This window comes from Patiria miniata, unplaced genomic scaffold, assembly GCF_015706575.1.
Source record: "Patiria miniata isolate m_02_andy unplaced genomic scaffold, ASM1570657v1 HiC_scaffold_1, whole genome shotgun sequence".
Lineage (NCBI taxonomy): Eukaryota > Metazoa > Echinodermata > Asteroidea > Valvatida > Asterinidae > Patiria > Patiria miniata.
In genome coordinates, this window is record NW_024037047.1 from 15,118,906 (window position 1) to 15,136,457 (window position 17,552).

The following is a 17,552-nucleotide window of genomic DNA, read 5'->3' on the forward strand; positions in this document are numbered from 1 at the left end:
TCGTTGAGGAGGGCTGACAACCCGCCAATACAAGGTACGTCAACACATCGCACAAATGCTGTATATCACCAAGAAAGTCTTAGTTTCATACTTCAACTTAAGATAGTATAAGCTCATATCTACATTTATTTAAACAATTCAATTTGTCTAAATCTGAAACTATCACGAGTTGAGATATCATAGCTCGAGTTTTGCAAAGGCCTAATAAAGCCAATGAGTTTGCACTGCCGAATATTCGAAAATGTGTGTGTGTTTTCCCATTGATGGACCTGAGTTTCGAAGATGTTAATTTCGTATCGATATTTGGCACAATCACTGCATATATAAAGAGAAATATGTTTACAAATATTAACTGAGAACTTAAAAAAAAAAGTCATTTTAGTGTAGGCTGCTTTTCCCTTGGATGTTGTTTGGAGGCGCAGAGCCTGCACAGTTGTGTTTGCCCGTTGCAGAACATAATTTGTGTCCCGAACATCCATTTTCGCAATCTCGATTTTGCTTTGATAAGTGTCCCGATTTTGCTTTTAAGACTTCTAGCCGGTCGAGCTGCGCCACGCTCTGCTCACCCCAGCAATACTACTGCTGTTTGTTTACGATTGGGACCATTTTGTTTTTGTCAACATCATTTCAGAGAATTTCCCAACAATCATTGTGGATAACCGTAAAGCAGAGTACCAAGTAACACGACTTGGATTATCTGTTACTCTTTATTGATTGCGTTTCAATGTATTTTCTTAAAATATCAAAACTTTTACATCGGAATTGATTAATGTATTCCAAACAACATACAAATCAAGCAAAATGGTTGAAAAGGTATTTGTTCATCAAACTTGTACCCCTCCTTAAGTTTTGAGCTCCATTTTCTATGGGTAAAAGACTGCTCTCAAAATAAATTGGGTAAGTCACTACATGTATGGGCAATATGATCTATACAGTTTATGATCAATGATGGTCCATTTTGGTCAATGGGCTCGTGCCGTTGATCCCGATGTGTAAAAACAAAAACCCACACACTCAAAAATGCTGTTAAGACACTGTGGAACTTCATAATTTTCATGAATGATGAACATTTATACATATACTTTCTATATTCTGCAACTGGCGAAAGTTGTCCTTCATTTTTGCTGGATTTGAGGATTAAATTAACTACATGCACAGCTGTACTGTTAATGCATCGCCTTGATTTTTACTGTTACTCTACGTTTGAACCGTATGTGTGTATGTGTGTGTGTGTTCTTACACACACAAGAACGCACACATTTGTTTGTGGTGTAAATCGAGGATTTTCTATTGTTCCTATTACCTTTTCCTTTGTTTATACTGTAACTTTTTTTGCAACAGCTCTCATTGGTTTTGTACACGTTTTCTAATCGAGGTCGTCCTCGATTTGGTTACTGTCCTCAATTCATCGATGATGTTGCACTCTGTATCAATATGTAACGTGTGATCTGGTACACAGTACCCTCTGGAGACATGTGCACCCATGTTTGTTTTACATACCTAGTGTGGACATTCCTTTGTTTTCGTGTAGTTAAGAAAAACCAGTGAAAAAAACCCTCATTTTACTAAAACTGTGAAAACACTTTCAGCCCATTTTGCTTTTCTATGATTCCCTTTATCATGTTTAGTGCTTCTCTTCATTTTGCCACCGATAATCCTGACCCAAAACCTGGCCTCTAAACCTGTTTTCCAGAAAGGGGGAAACATTGTGTGGACGTGGACAAGTCCGCACTATCACGCTGCTACCTGTCACACGCAAAGTGGGAATCTGGGTAAATTCGGAATTTCCCAGGCAAAGTGGGAATTCCAACATTGTGCGGCAAAGTGGGAATGTTGTCTTTATGTAGTATTAACATCAATAACTCTTTACCTGTGAACCCTTTTGGCTTTATTTCTTTATTGCCCTACTACAGAACCTGGGCAAAGTGGAAATTTCGTTCAATTTTGATGTAATTTGCTATACATAAGGGTTGTTCAAAGTACCCATTGGTAATATTCCCACATTGCCCGGGTTCGGCAGTAGCGCAGTGTGGGAATATAACGCATATGTAACTATAACAACAAGTTTTCTATGGAAAATTAAATCAAATTTTCGGAAATTCCCACTTTGCCCTTGGCTCTGTAGTAGCGCAATGTAGGAATATTAACTGTTGGTATGGTAATTGTATCGGCCCTTTTCTATATCAACTACATCCAAATTGACGCAAATTCCCACTTTGCTCAGGTTTAGTAACAGCGCAATGTAGGACAATTAACACCTCATATCAATAGCAAATTAAATCAAAATTGACCGAAATTCTAACTTTGCCAGGCTTTGGTAGTAGCGCATTGTTGGAATATTACACATGGGTAAATTTCACACCCCTTACCTATAAAAAGTGCATCAAATTAACAAAATTACCATTAAGCCTAGGGTCAGTAGTAGCGCAATGTAAGAATATTAACTGTGGGTAATTTTAACACCCCTTTTCAATGAAAAATTAAATCAACATTTCCCGAAATTCCCACTTTGCCCAGGTTTGGTAGTAGCGCAATGTGGGAATCTTGTTCATGTGTCATTTCAACACCCCATGCCTATAAGGGAAAAAACATTCAAATTGACACCAATTCCCACTTTGCTCAGATTCAGTAGTAGTGCGATGTAGGAATATTACCAAAGGGTCTAATTTCAACACCCCTTTATCTAAAGCAATTACATCTAATTAGTAGCAGTGCAATGGAGGAATATTAACAATGGACGGTTTGGCTGTCTGCTACAGTATGCTTTTGGGTGTAAATGTTCGTAAGCCAATCATTAAAATACGTTTAAAACTTCTTGCAATTGTCAATATGTAAGTTTTGGATGTATTCCTATGTTGCCAGTCAGTATTTGAATTCCCACATTGCCCAGCCGGACAAAGTGGGAATTCCAACTTTGCGCGGATTCCCACTTTGCCCGCAACACTTGTCCACAATAGGAAAAAAATCTCCACAGACCAAAGTCTGTAGGTGAATACGTCTCTGGATTTTACTCAAAAAGTAGGAATTTCCAAGATGTGTTGATTTGTCGCACATTGAAGGATTTTATGTAAGAGATATTAAGCCCGAATTTCAACCCAGGAAATTAATTCTGGTTAAAATAAAGAGCATTTTGAACGTACACTTTCAAACTCAAAAACTTCAGTACATGAGAACAAAGAAATGACTCCACAATTATACAAATTTTGGAACACATGTACAAGCATTACATTCACTGTGTGGACTTCCGAACAAAAGAGGTCCACGTAAACCAGGTAGCATCAATGTTGTGTAGACTTGCCTACGTCCACACAATTATTCTCCCTCTCTAGAAAATAGGTTTAGAGGCATTTTGGGGTCAGGTTTATTTGTGGCAAAATGAAGAGAAACACTAAAGGGAATCATAAAAAAACAAGTAAGGTTAAAAGGGTTTTCACAGTTTGAGTAAAATGACTTTTTTTCAGAGGTTTTTCTTAACTTCACGAAAACAAAGGAATTTCCACACTAGGTATGTAACGTAAACATGTGCGATTGAGTAAAGATAGCGGAGCCCAGACCCCCAAAATATATTTCAATTTTAAAAAATATGTAGCACCAAAAAGATTGACTGGAAAGCCTATTCAGAAACTACTTTTAGATTAAAAAAATACTGAAACGATCAATCCGTTCAAAGAATATCACCATTGAAACGTAATAACCCTTAAACCTGTTTCGTAAAAAAAAAAACAATTTATTGTGTGTTCTGCCTGATTGAAACATCAAAGAAAATGGGTCGCATGTATAAAAACTGACATTTGCTTTTACTTCCTATTTTTAAGCATTTACTTGCATTTTTTTAAAAATAAAATTGATGCAAATGCGTTAACTGCTGGAAACATTTGCTGAAAGTTGAAAGTATTTACTTTTCCCCACGGTGGTGTGAAACACGCCTTGGGCTTGAGCTGCTGATGTTGGTTGGTTGGTGCCGGTAAGTTGGTGAGTGGTTCGGGGGGGGGGGGGGGGGTTGGTGGACATTTTACTCGGAGGCCATATATTGTATTCATACAACTCAAGTATTACAGCTTTGCATGGGAAGACCGGTTTTTGCAAACGCTGTTGCGCATGCGTCCAATTTGAATATTTTTGGCATATTAGATCACGCCCCATTCCTTCCAAGACGTCACAAATGAAATCGTTTTTCATCTAATTTTCCTAATAATTTTGTTTCTAACTGTAACTTTTCCATCTGTTATTATTAAACTGATTGTGGAATTTGTTTTGAATCGATGTTTCTGATATGTGAACTCAAATTCGGCCAAAAGCTTTGTGTTTTCGTGTCAGGTCATGCGTGTACATGTGTAAGCTACAGTAGCGTGATACTGCTCAATGTACGAATTATTCCTCTGGCTGCTAAATAATGGTTTCTCTCACATTTTGAGCATCGTTTTGGTGCAGTATTTGGCAAAAAAACTTACGAACAGTATCGTAAATCCGTGCTGCAATGCATGACAGCGCACGGACACTATATTTAGCACCGGACACAAGCGTCTTGCGTTTATTGTGCATGCTTTGCGGACACTATTAACACCATACTGTTTTTGGCATGACACCGGGATGGCAGTACAGCCGCGAATTTTCTTTTCCCAAGCTACAGTCATGTACATTCATCCATATAACTGATCTCTATTCGTATAATAGAGATCAGTGATCCATATACATGTACATGGTTTTTGAGCGACCTTACTTTTATGATACGTTAGCCGGTATTACCATGAATTTCCAGGATTTGTCGCGCAGTGCGATATCTCAGTCGGTAGGGTAGCCTTGACCAAGTCTTTCAAGCCAAGCTTTTTCCCTAAACAAGCGGTCCGGCAGCCGTTCTACCCTACTTCTCACGGCACACGTACGCTGCGCACTTTGCCGGTACGCACGCATATGTACAGCGCACCTTCCCGATACGTATACAGTACCTACCTACGTACGTACGTTCAGTACGTACACCCCATGCAACCACTACTCGGCCGCATCGAGGCGAAAGACAGTCCTGATGCAACCGTGGCCAATATTGTGTGTTCCTTTAAATTCTTGGCCGATATCGGCCAAAAAATTCCGATGCACATCTTAGTCTGGTTCCCAGACCAAAAGATTCTGACTATTCCTGATGAATCTTAGGTCAGGTAGCCTCCGGTAAAACATTGTATTACAATTCACATCACGTGACTAAAAATGGAGGAATTCCTCCTTTTTTCGAAAATTTTCGAAGTTTTCTGAAGTCGTTTCGACGACAATCGGATAACGCCAGGGTATTTCCGAGTATAATATAGGTTTAATTAACTGCTAAATGCTTATTAAACATTTTATAAATGAGTTGATTATTAATATTAATTGTTTTCATTTAGAAAGCTTGAAATTCAACGACGATTTTTGGCATCAAATATACTCGGATCGTATGGGCGAACTTTTTGCTGCGTCATGTACAATTTTGAATTTGACGACCGTTACCGAGATTTTTCAACACTCGGTCTTCATTCGGCTCCGCCCGCTAACAGTGCTATTTGGGTGCCTACTTTTGAAGATTCTAGATCAACATTAGACAATGTTATCTTACAGAAACATCAGGTGTAATGATATATGATAGCTGTATGATAATACGAAGCAAGTGATTTATTAAAAAAAAATATCAGAACATTAAAAGCTAAAAGTGATAAAGAGAAAACGGAACGAAGCCGAGCTTTGAAAAAGGGCCATCAATGTCGTCATGTTTTTTTTTTAGCCACTGAGGCTGCCTGACCTAAGATTCATCAGGAATAGTCAGAATCTTTTGGTCTGGGAACCAGACAATGCACATCTTCTACACGATAGCCAATCAGAGCCCGAGCACTTTGACCCAAACAAAACAAACCACACGCACGTGTACAAAGTTTATTGACTTTCGACTTCGACCGCATCCTGCATGCAATAGTGATGAACATTATTCAATGAGAGAAGACTATTTACCATAGCGCATACTTATTATCATAATGAGCATTTACCATTGCATCAAGGCTGTCTTCCGCTTGACTCCCACGGCATGGTTACTGTATACATGTGTATATACTGTACGTCCGTGTAAAGTGCGGATTTGTGTCTGGGGCGTATCGCACAGGCAAAAGCGAAGCTAGCCAGGGGGCTGCGCTCGGCGTACTTGTGCCGTGACAAAAGTAGGGTAAAACGGCTTCCGGACCGTTTGTTCAGGGAAAAAGCTTGGCTTGACAGCCTTGGTCAAGGCAATCGGTAGGTTTGTGATTTTGTACCGCAAGGGATCTTCGCGGTGTTTTGGGTTCGAGTGGCCGTTTTGTACCCGACTTTTTTCCTCTTATCTGAGGCTTTGGAGGGTTTATTTTAAAAGGGAAATAAAGTCCGAATTTCATTACGTTCGAATTCATTTTTGTTTGTTTTTAAATGATGTTTTGTCTCATGTTTTTAAGAAAAATAAGATCCAAAACGCCATAGCGTACACCCCATGCGGATGCCGTTCGGGAAAGAAATATCGCGGTACGGCCCGGATGCACGGACGGTGCCGTATAGCCGTGTACACGTTACTTGGCCGCCTTGGGATGCACCACTTCGCACTTGTTACTTTTTAGCTTTTGCTAGACTATAGGAGTTTATTTCGCCTGAATAAAAATGTTTTAGATTTCAAGTATTTACTGGTCAGTTTCAAGGCTGGATTGGAGCTACTTTGAAAATATAAAGCATTTACTTCTGCGCAAAAAGTGCTGCATTTATTAATATTAATCGCGCCAAAAACACGAAAGGTTAAGCTACCTATAATACCATACACTCTATTTTTTGTGAATAATATTTATGCGAAATTTATATATTTTTTATTATTAATTCCATTACTGGAAGAAAAGATAATTTCGCATTTTGTTTACGATATGCAGAGTATTAGCGTAAAATCAGTGCAACATAGAATGATTAAGGAGAAATGTTATTCAACGGCACCCTGGGGACTAAACGAAATGCAAAGTATACTTTCTGGCGAAAAATATCTTAATCAATTTTGCTGGATTTGAGGGTCAAATGTACATGAAATACTACGTGTACCGTATGCATCACCTTGATTTGGACTATTACCCTACGTGTAAACCATATGTGTGCATTTGCTACCTGTTGTCTAGTGAATGCTGAACAGTAAAGGAAAAGGTTTTATTCATACGGATTCAAGCATGTGCTTTTTCTTGATGCTTTTACTCCAAAGTAAATAATTTACTTTTTCTTAAACCTCCTAGCATTTAGTAGTATTAGAAATGGTTTATGTGGACATCCATATGTTGTTAGTCCACACAGTGAATTTAATGCTTGTACACACAAATTATTGACAACCATTCGTCAATCATTGACGAACATTGGTGTCATCACGACGTCATCATGACGTCATCTCGTGACCCGTGACGTCACATTAAATGTGCATATTTTGAAGGCTAATATCTATAGAACTACAAGGCCGGTTGGGATGAAAGTTGGTATGTCATCTATCTAAGCGTAGATCTGACATCGCGCAGTCTGTAACTGTCCTCCACTGTACTGCTCCCTGTCTGATGCCACGTGCCAGGTGTGTCGATCTTTGATGTTGACCCCCATGGTTGTCAGGTCCTTGTTTACTCTTTTCAGCCACGTGGTTCGTTGTCCACCTCTTGGCAGCAAGTTGTTCTTACGGATCGCCTCTAGAATCGCTTGCTTGGCAGGTGGTTCCTCAGGTAGTCTCAGGAGATGACCTGTCCTTCTAAGACGTCTAAAGTTGGTATGTACCTAAATCGGGATGTGTTATGGATGAAAATTGAAGTGACGTCACGATGACGTCATCACGTGACATATGACGTCACATTAAATGTACACATTTTGAAGTGCTTTATCTACAGAAAAACATGTCCGATTTGGTTAAAAGTCGGTATGTACCTAGACCGGGATGTGTTATAGATGAAACATTCAAGTGACGTGACTATGACGGCATCACGTAACATGTGACGTCATATTAAATGTGTTTATTTTGAAGGCCAATATCTACAGAACTATATGTCTGATTTGGTTGAAATTTGGTATGTATCTAAACCGGGATGTGTTATAGATAAAAATTTAAGTGACGTCACGATGACGTGATCACGTGACATGTGACGTCACATTAAATGTACATATTTTGAAGGCTTATATCTACAGAAAAAAATGTCCGATTGGGTTGAAAGTTGGTTTGTACCTATACCGGGATGTGTTTTTAATGAAAATTGAAGTGACGTCACGATGACGTCAACATGTGACATGTGACGGCATATTAAATAAGCACATTTTGAAGGCCAATATCTTCAGAACTGTTTTGGTCCTGATCACTCTACCGCGCGTGTTGTCCTATCAGTCTTACATGAAATAAAAATACCATAAATTACAAGAACAGCCGTATGTGTACACAAAAATAAGTAAATCTAGTTTCATTGTTCTTGTTTTTACTTTTTATTCCATTCCAAATCCAATATACTTTGTACACGTTCTTTAACCGCGGAATTTTGGACCTTAAACTAAATCCGGAGTGACGTAATATGACGTAATCTGTTGATTTCCTTACAATTTCTTATAGATTTTGAAATATATTTCTTAACTATATAAATTATTCAAAACAATTGCGGAAAAGCCCATGTTCTGTTCATTGAACAGACATAGTTCTATTTTTTATTTTATTTTTTTGCTTTTCCGTTTAAAAGCGGAAAGGCATTGTTTTTGCTCTGATTTTCTGTTCCCCTGACAGTTCCACCCCAGATCCCATAGACCTTGTAAACTTTTTTTTAACCGGGGTAATTTGGACCTAAAACAAACTCGTACTCTTATGAGACCTTACTTATGTACACACAATAGTGAGTTTCTGTCCTGAGGAGTGACGCCATGATTACGTCATCATGGGTCAACAGACGTCATCTTAGATATGCAAACTTTAAGACCCTTTATCTTAACCCTAAAAGGGCCGGGGGGGGCGATATCTTCTAAAAAAAAAATTTTCGCGACCCGAGCTGTTATGACTTTTTAGCCTCGAGCTTTGCGCATCTTTTGATACCAAAAACATAAAAATCGGACCACGGGTTAGCCTGTAGCGAAAAATTTTCCGGCGCTACGCGCCGTAAAAACTGAATTTTCGCATATATGTCGTATACACCGAGCAGAATTGCCATTCATACATATGAATAATTAATTAGCCATAACTCCAAAACCCTTTGACCTATAGTCATGAAATTTCTTGGGCATGTTAAGGAAGAGTTGCTCTATGCATGTGCTGAGTTTCAAAATTTTTCGTCGCTCGATGGCCGAGATCTTAGGGGGGGGCGGAATCCGCCCCCCCGGCTGAGAGATGGTCAAAATAACCCGGCCCCTTTAGGGTTAAGAACTAGAAGTCCGATTGGGTTGTATGAAAATATTTATGAAAGTATGTATGCAAATATGTATGAAATTACAAGCAATTAAATAATTTCTAGATTTAAGCTTTGAAAATCACTATCAAATCAACCATCAATCGTGAGAGGCCTAAACTTGAATTTTTCGGGAATTGATAGAATAATCCATGATCTTATTTCATCTCATGTGTGCCAAATCCGGTCCAAACCAGAAGTGCCTTATATTTGAAAGTGGAAAAAGATTCGAACTTGTTTTCAACAGTGTTAGTCTCTGGCTAGGTTGTACTTTACCACAGAAATACCGGTGACGTCATACAATGTTAGCGCGGCAGGTTGAACAATGTTAAAAATGAATAATCAGTTGATTTGTGTGGCGAAGTTCGCCGTAATCGCTTCAAAATTAATATACACATGAATGCACACAACACCTGTACGCTCCCAAAAACTGATGACGTCATCAGACCGGAAGTTAGCATGAAAAGACTTGTTTCCTTTGAACATTCTTGAAAAAAAAACCCTGAGAGATAACATCTTGATTTTTCCTTTAAAAGTCAATTGAAAGTGAAAAACGACCCAGGTCCGTTTTGGGGCAGTCTACCGCCAGGCACTCACAGCTGCTTCCTTCCACTTCAACTGTACACTATTGGTTGTACCGAGGTTGACTCAGGGGAAGGGGATGGGACTGCAGCCTTAAGTTTCCATAAGGACACTCAACTCGAAGTAAATAAATTGCGCCTAAACGTCACCTAAGCAGGTTTACACACTGAAGAAAAAAAAACAATACACAATGATTTTCCTATTCAAGGGGAAGAGCCTGGTTATCTGTGATCTAATTACTCCGAAAAGGGTGCACTGGACTAAACTGAACTCACAATGCTTACTAAACTGGACGTGACTCTGACGGCACTACAACGGACGGGACTCTGTGCGGACTCAAGAAACGACAACGGACGGGACAGAAATGCTTACAGGACTTGGACTGACTCGGACTGACTTGGACTGACTCGGACTGACAGCGACTTTCCCGCTGCCGCGCACTGCTTTATGTAGCCGCGCGGTCCGGACTGTAGACGTGCTGCACGCCCTATAGTCTTCAACAACAGAAGACTTCCAGTCGCCACACAGCCGTATGCATGTGTCACGGCATACATGAATTAATTAACTACAAGAGGGTGTCATAACTTAGGACCACAATTTCGCTACCATAACGACAAAAAAAATAAATTGAAATTATTTTAGCAAAAGTGCTACTCGTACAGTTGGGGTCTGTCCTGGCTTTTTTAGTTTGTGAATGTAATTATTCTATTTTATTGCGATTGAGTGACTTTTAGGAAAATGTTTATAACTATTCCTGTTTTTGTCGACTAAGTCCGCCAAAAAAAACACCCCCGTTCAACCCACTGTTTTTAAATGTTTCTTTATCCTGTCTAATTACGTGTACTTTCAGAAATTTCCAGACCCATGTCATCTCTGCCAACATGTTTCAGGCTAAAGTGATACAAAGATCAGCGCTGGGGAGAGTAGCCAAGCTTGGTGCTCTGTATGACGTTAGAACGGAGAGCTTCCAGGTGAGAAATGTTACTTTAAACTTAACCCTAACCCAATTTAGGTGAGCAACAAAAAGTAAAAAAAAACCTTAGTCCAGTGTTTCCCTAACTGTGCGGATATCAGGGGTTTTACAGAGCTGTAAAATCCTTGCGGATAGAAAGAGAAGAAGGAAGGAAATAAGGTAAAATGTACAGTCTACAATCTACAATTACAAAACTAAGTGTTTTATTATTAATGAAAACTTGTTAAAAAGTCCACTACAATTATATAATTAATGTTTGAGTGATATAAAAAAATGTCAATCGTCTTCTGGCTCTTGACATAGATGAATACAGGGCGAGTAAAAAAAACACCCGAAACCCAATGTTGGGACTATTGTTTTAGTGAAGTCCTGCATGTAGCACTTTCAAAATTTAGGATATGAAAGCCCAGTCACTCAAATCAGTGATGTAATTTTCAACTTATGGAATTTTAAACACAACCACTATTTTAAAGCTCTGTCCACGTATCAAAAAGGTTTACAAGTGTTTTTTGAGCAAAACAATTCGCATGGATATGGGTAAAATTGTTTTAGTTTTGCTGAAAGAACGCACACGTTAACGCACATTCACATTGATAAAATAACATTTTAAGTACATGTATTTATTATTTTTATTGCACAGTATGAAACAATCGAGAGCATCAAAATTGCTTTAAATTTAGCGCTCAAAATTGTATATTACATTAAACCGAAAATAAACATTAAAAACTAAAAATGTGTTTGTGGACAAACACAAGCTGTTTCGGATATTTGAAATACTCTGTTCACGTGATGAATAATACATCCCTGTCTACCATCTTAATATGGTAGTGTAAAGTCCTATATTAAGATGGTAGACAGGGATGTATTATAGATGACACCTGATGTGACGTCATGATGACGGCATTGTACGATTTTATATGATTTTTTTGAATTTTTGGATCCTTAAGCCATATCTCAGGAACGCAATACGCAAAATTAAAAATTTATTTTTGTATTGTTTGTAAGGTAATGGTTATATGTACAACATTTTATGTACAACAATTCAAGATTTAATGTTTGAAAAATAATATAAAATCAACCGTGAGAGACCTGAACTTGATTTTTGCGGGAATTGATAAAATAATCCATGGTTTTCATTTTATCTCCTGTGCGTAAAGTCACGTGACCCTTCCTTTCGGTCCAAACCGGAAGTGGCTTATAATTCAATACTGGAAAAAGATGTGAAGTTGCTTTCAACGATGTTGGTCTGTGGTTAGGTATATATACGCTATACAGTAAACGGTTCCTTCACAAGATCCCTCCTGCTTGGAGATAGACTGATGTGAGGGATGCTCCTACGGTAGTTCACCTAATGCAGACAGCATACATGTAATTCCTGTCCTTGTGAAGATGTAACATGTGTTAACTCACATGTGGCCAGTTCAGTCACCAACGGCTTGATCCACTCAAGATGTGGAGCAGAGTTCCAGACTGTGACCGTCCAGGCAGCAAAAATACGGATCAAGTTAATCCCCAAAAATATCAGGGTACACCTGAGAGTAAAGAAAAGCAAAATATGTACCTTAACAAAAGGCTTGTGTCTCTACACAAAGCAATTTAGGGGGTCAAAGCAGACGGTAGATCAAATAATCCACCCAACTTCTAGCATCAATACACTTTAAACTTGTTCAATTTCTAACATAACTCAACATGTCACTTAATTTGAATCATCCCAGTATGTGAGGTTTCATTACGGAAAGGTATATTGGTCACGAGATCAATTATTTCTTCTAGATGCATTAAAACTGGCTCCCGATTTAAACAATTCACATTTGTTTCTGTAACGTTAATTTCAACATCAATTATCAACACAAGTTATCATCAAAAATCACCCCAAATGTTATAATCATCCCATTATCCTTCACTTATTCTCACGTGAGAGCCACAAGCTGTAGGATTTCAATCAATGTCAAACTAAACAGTTGACTTTTAGCAAGAATCTTGGCATTTCACTGCGGGAATTTCGCCAAAACATGTGCGAACATGGCGCCTGCCATGGTTACAGTACACGCGCGTCTCATAACCGCTTGAGGGCGCACTTCAGCGTGCCGCACGGGCTACAGAAATACTCTGAACAATCAGTGACCTCACTATAAATGTCATCTATAACAGCATATTATAATACGTACATGTCAAGTTACAACCAAATCGAACATTTTTGTTCTGTAGATATAGACCTATAAAAGAATAGAATGCCCCTTAAAGGGACTTCACATGACATTTGATGATGATGTCACTTCAATTTCCATCTATAACACATCCACGTGAATATGCATACCAAGTTTTAACCCAATCAGACTTGTACTTCCGAAGTTCAGTTTGAAGAAAAACGTGTACAAAACCAATAGGGAAACAATCATCTTTAATGTGATGTAACCTGACACCTCATGACGCCACGATGACAAATTTCTTCTAGGACCATCTATGGGTCGAGGTCTAAGTGTGTACCAAGTATGAAGTCGATCGAATTTACGAAAGTGCCAAAGTAGGTTGTTTTAAAACGTGTACAAAACCTATGGGGAAATGTGCATCTTTAATGTGAAGTAACGTGACACCTGATGACGTCACGATCACGAATTTCTTCAAGGACCATCTGTGGGTGATGGTCTAAGTGTGTACCAAGTGTAACGTCGATCAGATTTACGAAAGTGCCGAAATGGAGCCTTTTAAAACATGTACAAACCCTGTGAGTAAAAATGCATTTTTAATGGGACGTTACCTGACACTTGATGACGTTACGATCACGAATTTCGTCTACGACCATCTGTGGGTGGTGGTCTAAGTATGAATTAAGTTTAAAGTCGATCGTATTTACGAAGATGCCAAACTGGAGTGTTTTAGAACGTGTACAAAACATATGGGGAAAATACATCTTTAATGTGACGTATCTGACATCTGAAAGACGTCACGATCACAAATTACTTCTAGGACCATCTGTGGGTGGTGGTCTAAGTATGTACCAAGTCAGAAATCAATCGGATTTAAAAAAAAAAGTGGCAAAGTGGACTGGTAGAAGAAACGTATGTTAACCTATGGAGAAAAGTCTGAAAAAGGAGGAAAAAAAAGAAAAGAAAAAAAAAAAAATCTTAACGAAAACAAGAGCTGTTTCGGTGTGTCACCGAAACAGCTAAAAACTAGATGTGGTTGTAACTGACCAACCACAGAGCTGTTCCCAACTTGTTTTTTATTGTCTGTTGGATAGTAGAAAATAATGTAAAGATTTTTTCAAAAATCTCTTACTTTTAAAATTGACATTATTATCTTATACTATTGCAGTTCCGGTAAAAACCGGAAGTAAGGGTTACATGACCTTGACATACACATTTCCATTTATAACACTTCCCCGTCTATTTATTTACCAAGATTGAGATCAATCGGTCGAATAGTTTTAAAGTTAGAGGGCTATAAAGATTGCATCATGACGTCACAACATGAAAAACATTAAACTGCCCATTAATAATAATGCTACATATTTATCCTTTCATGTTGATTAATACTAATATAAGGTGTCAACCCAATCACATTTCTAATTCATTAGATATGCTAATTAGGGTCTAAAAATAACACTTCCGGTAACACCGGAAGCAGGGATCACATGACCTTGACATACACATTTTCATCTAGAACACTACCCTGTCTATATACCTACCGGGTTTCAGATCAATTGGTCAAATAGTTCTATAGTTATAAGACTGTTAAGGTTGTCTCATTAAATATTCATGACGTCATACCATAAAAACAATTAGGTGCACAGTTATAACAATGCAATATATTTATCTGTCAATATAGCTTTGTATAAATGTGAAGTTTTAACCCAATCAGATTAATGATTCATGAGATATGATAGGGGTCTAAAATTACCACTTCCGATAAAACTGGAACTGAAGGTCACGTGACCTTGACATATCAATTTTCATCCATAACACCTTCCCTGTCTGTATACCTACCAAATTTGAGACCAATCGGTCAAATAGTTCTATAGTTATAAGGCTGTAAAAAATTGAATCTATAAATAGATGTCACGTGACCCCTGATGACGTCATGATGACAAAAAGTTTCGGCATACATCTTCAGATGATGGTTAATGAATATGCTGAGTTTAAAGTTGATCGGATTTAAAATAATTCCCAAAGTCGCTTGTAGAATAAAAACGTGTACAAAACCTATGGGAAAAAGTGGAAAAAGAAAAAGACCTAGAAAAAAAGGGGAAAAAACTTTAACGAAAACAAGAGCTGTTTCCAATTGAAATTGGGAACAGCTAACTAGAAATTATGGTTGTGAACAACCACAGAGCTGTTCCCAACATTGATTATCTGTTGGACCCATAGACATACAAGTAGAGATCTATGTCTGTTTGCAACAGAAGATAGGCTTTTCCGCATTATGATTTGTTTTTATCAATTATTTTATCTGTCAAAGTTAGCCGGAAATCGGCTAAAACAGTCACTGTGGACAGGATTTGACCTTAGCAACACGTGCGCTGCGCGCGGGCTGACTGACAAACGATATGTACAATGTACGTGCATGTACATGTACATTGTGGACGTTCTGTGCATGTTTTAAAGCAGAGGTATTGTCAACCTGAAGTTTTGAGCGTGCGCAGGGCATGTCCGAGTTAGCTTATTGCCTCGAAGCTTTGAATTGTTTTAGACCTACCCTTTAATAAACAATTAAAGTAAAAACTAATATAAAAAACTGCCATGGTTGATTTTTTAGGAATTTTCCAAGGAAAAAGGGTCTTTTCATTATAACTTCCGGTCTGATGACGTCATACACCTTAAACTTTGCACACGTCTTAAATGGGCCAAGGTCATCATATACACCAATATTTAGGCGATTCCAACAAACTTCGCTACAGACATCTATTCAAAATACATTTTTGAAAATTTTCAACCTGTCGCTAGAGGGCGCTCGAAGATTGCATGACGTCATCGGTAGATGTTTTGAAGAATACTATCAGCCAAGAGACTAACACCGTTAAATGCAAGTTCATGTTTATTACCGCTTTTAAATAATAAGCCACTTCCGGTTTTGGCCTTTTTCGACCGGAAGCAAGGGTCACGTGACTGCACGCACACTGAATAAAATAAAGACCGTAACCTACTCTACCACTTGCCGGCAACAGAATGCTGCGGACGCGTACGGTTGATTTCTTATGCATTTTTTAATAATAAAGGTATTACAATTTGATTGCCTATAAATAAACACTGGATGACGTCATCATTCATTACACAATGTTGTTTGAATTAGGGTCTTAGCTTGGACAAAGATTGGTGTAAATGAATTCCTGGCAAAGAGTCGACAATGCCCTCTGAAAATTGACTTTTTTTATTTCTGCGTACAAAGTCTATGGGAAAAATTAAATATTCAAAATTCTATAATAAATCGCATGATGACGTCAGCATGACGTAATGATTCGGCATACATCTGCAGGTGATGTTCTAAGTATGTGCCAGGTTTGAAGGAAATCGGAATTGTTTTAAGGCCAAAAATGGCGTGTAGAAAAAAAAACGTGTACAAAGTCTATGGGATTGTGTACAAAAAAGAAGTGGAAGAAGAGGAAGAAGAAAGAAACTAGAGGTCTATGTCTGTTTGCAACAGAACATAGGGCTTTTCCGCATTATGTTTTTTGTTTTAATTGAGTTCATGTTTTTCTGTTTTGTGCAAAACTGTGTGCATTTACGTTTTGTCTAACAAACCTCATTCAATAGGAATTTTGATTTTGGCATATTGCATTTGTGAGATACGGCAAAAGTCGTATACATAATGATAACGTCAGCTCAATATTTATTTGTAACACATCCCGGCCTGCCCCCATACCAAGTTTCAACCCAATCTAAATTACTGTCGATGAGATATAGGGGCTTAAATATATACAAACGATGACGTCACATGTCTAATGATGACGTCATTGTAACAATACTTGGCAGTGATCATTATTTTATTGTTGTTTTAGTCTGTACCCAGTTCAAAAACAATCGCATTAATGAAAGTGTTAAATTTTGTAAGCAGAATAAAATTGGCAATATTAACAAATCGTATAAAATCTACTGATAACGTCATCGTGACGTCATTTAAGATGTTATGTACTAGTGTTATTATCTTCCCACCCATGAAGTTTCATGACGATCGGACATTATCTTATATGTGTTTCAAAAAAGCGCATGTTTGAGACGTCATGTTTGAGACGTCACACATTTTTCAATATTTTGTCAATATACCTATTGCCTAACAAACCTAATACAAAAAGAATTTTAAATTTAACATATTGGGTTCGTGATATATGGCTTAAAGGTCCAAAACTTCAAAAATCTATATAAAATCACACGATGAGGTCAGGATGACGTTACCTCAATATTAATTTGTAACACATCCCGGCCAACCCCCATTCCAAGTTTCAACGCAATCTGACGTTCTGTTCATGAGATATAGGGGCTTAAAATATACAAGTTAACGATGACGTCACATGTTTAATGATGACGTCATCGTATCATTACTTGGCAGTGCTCATTATTTTATTTTGGTTTTAGTCTGTACCAAGTTTGAAACAA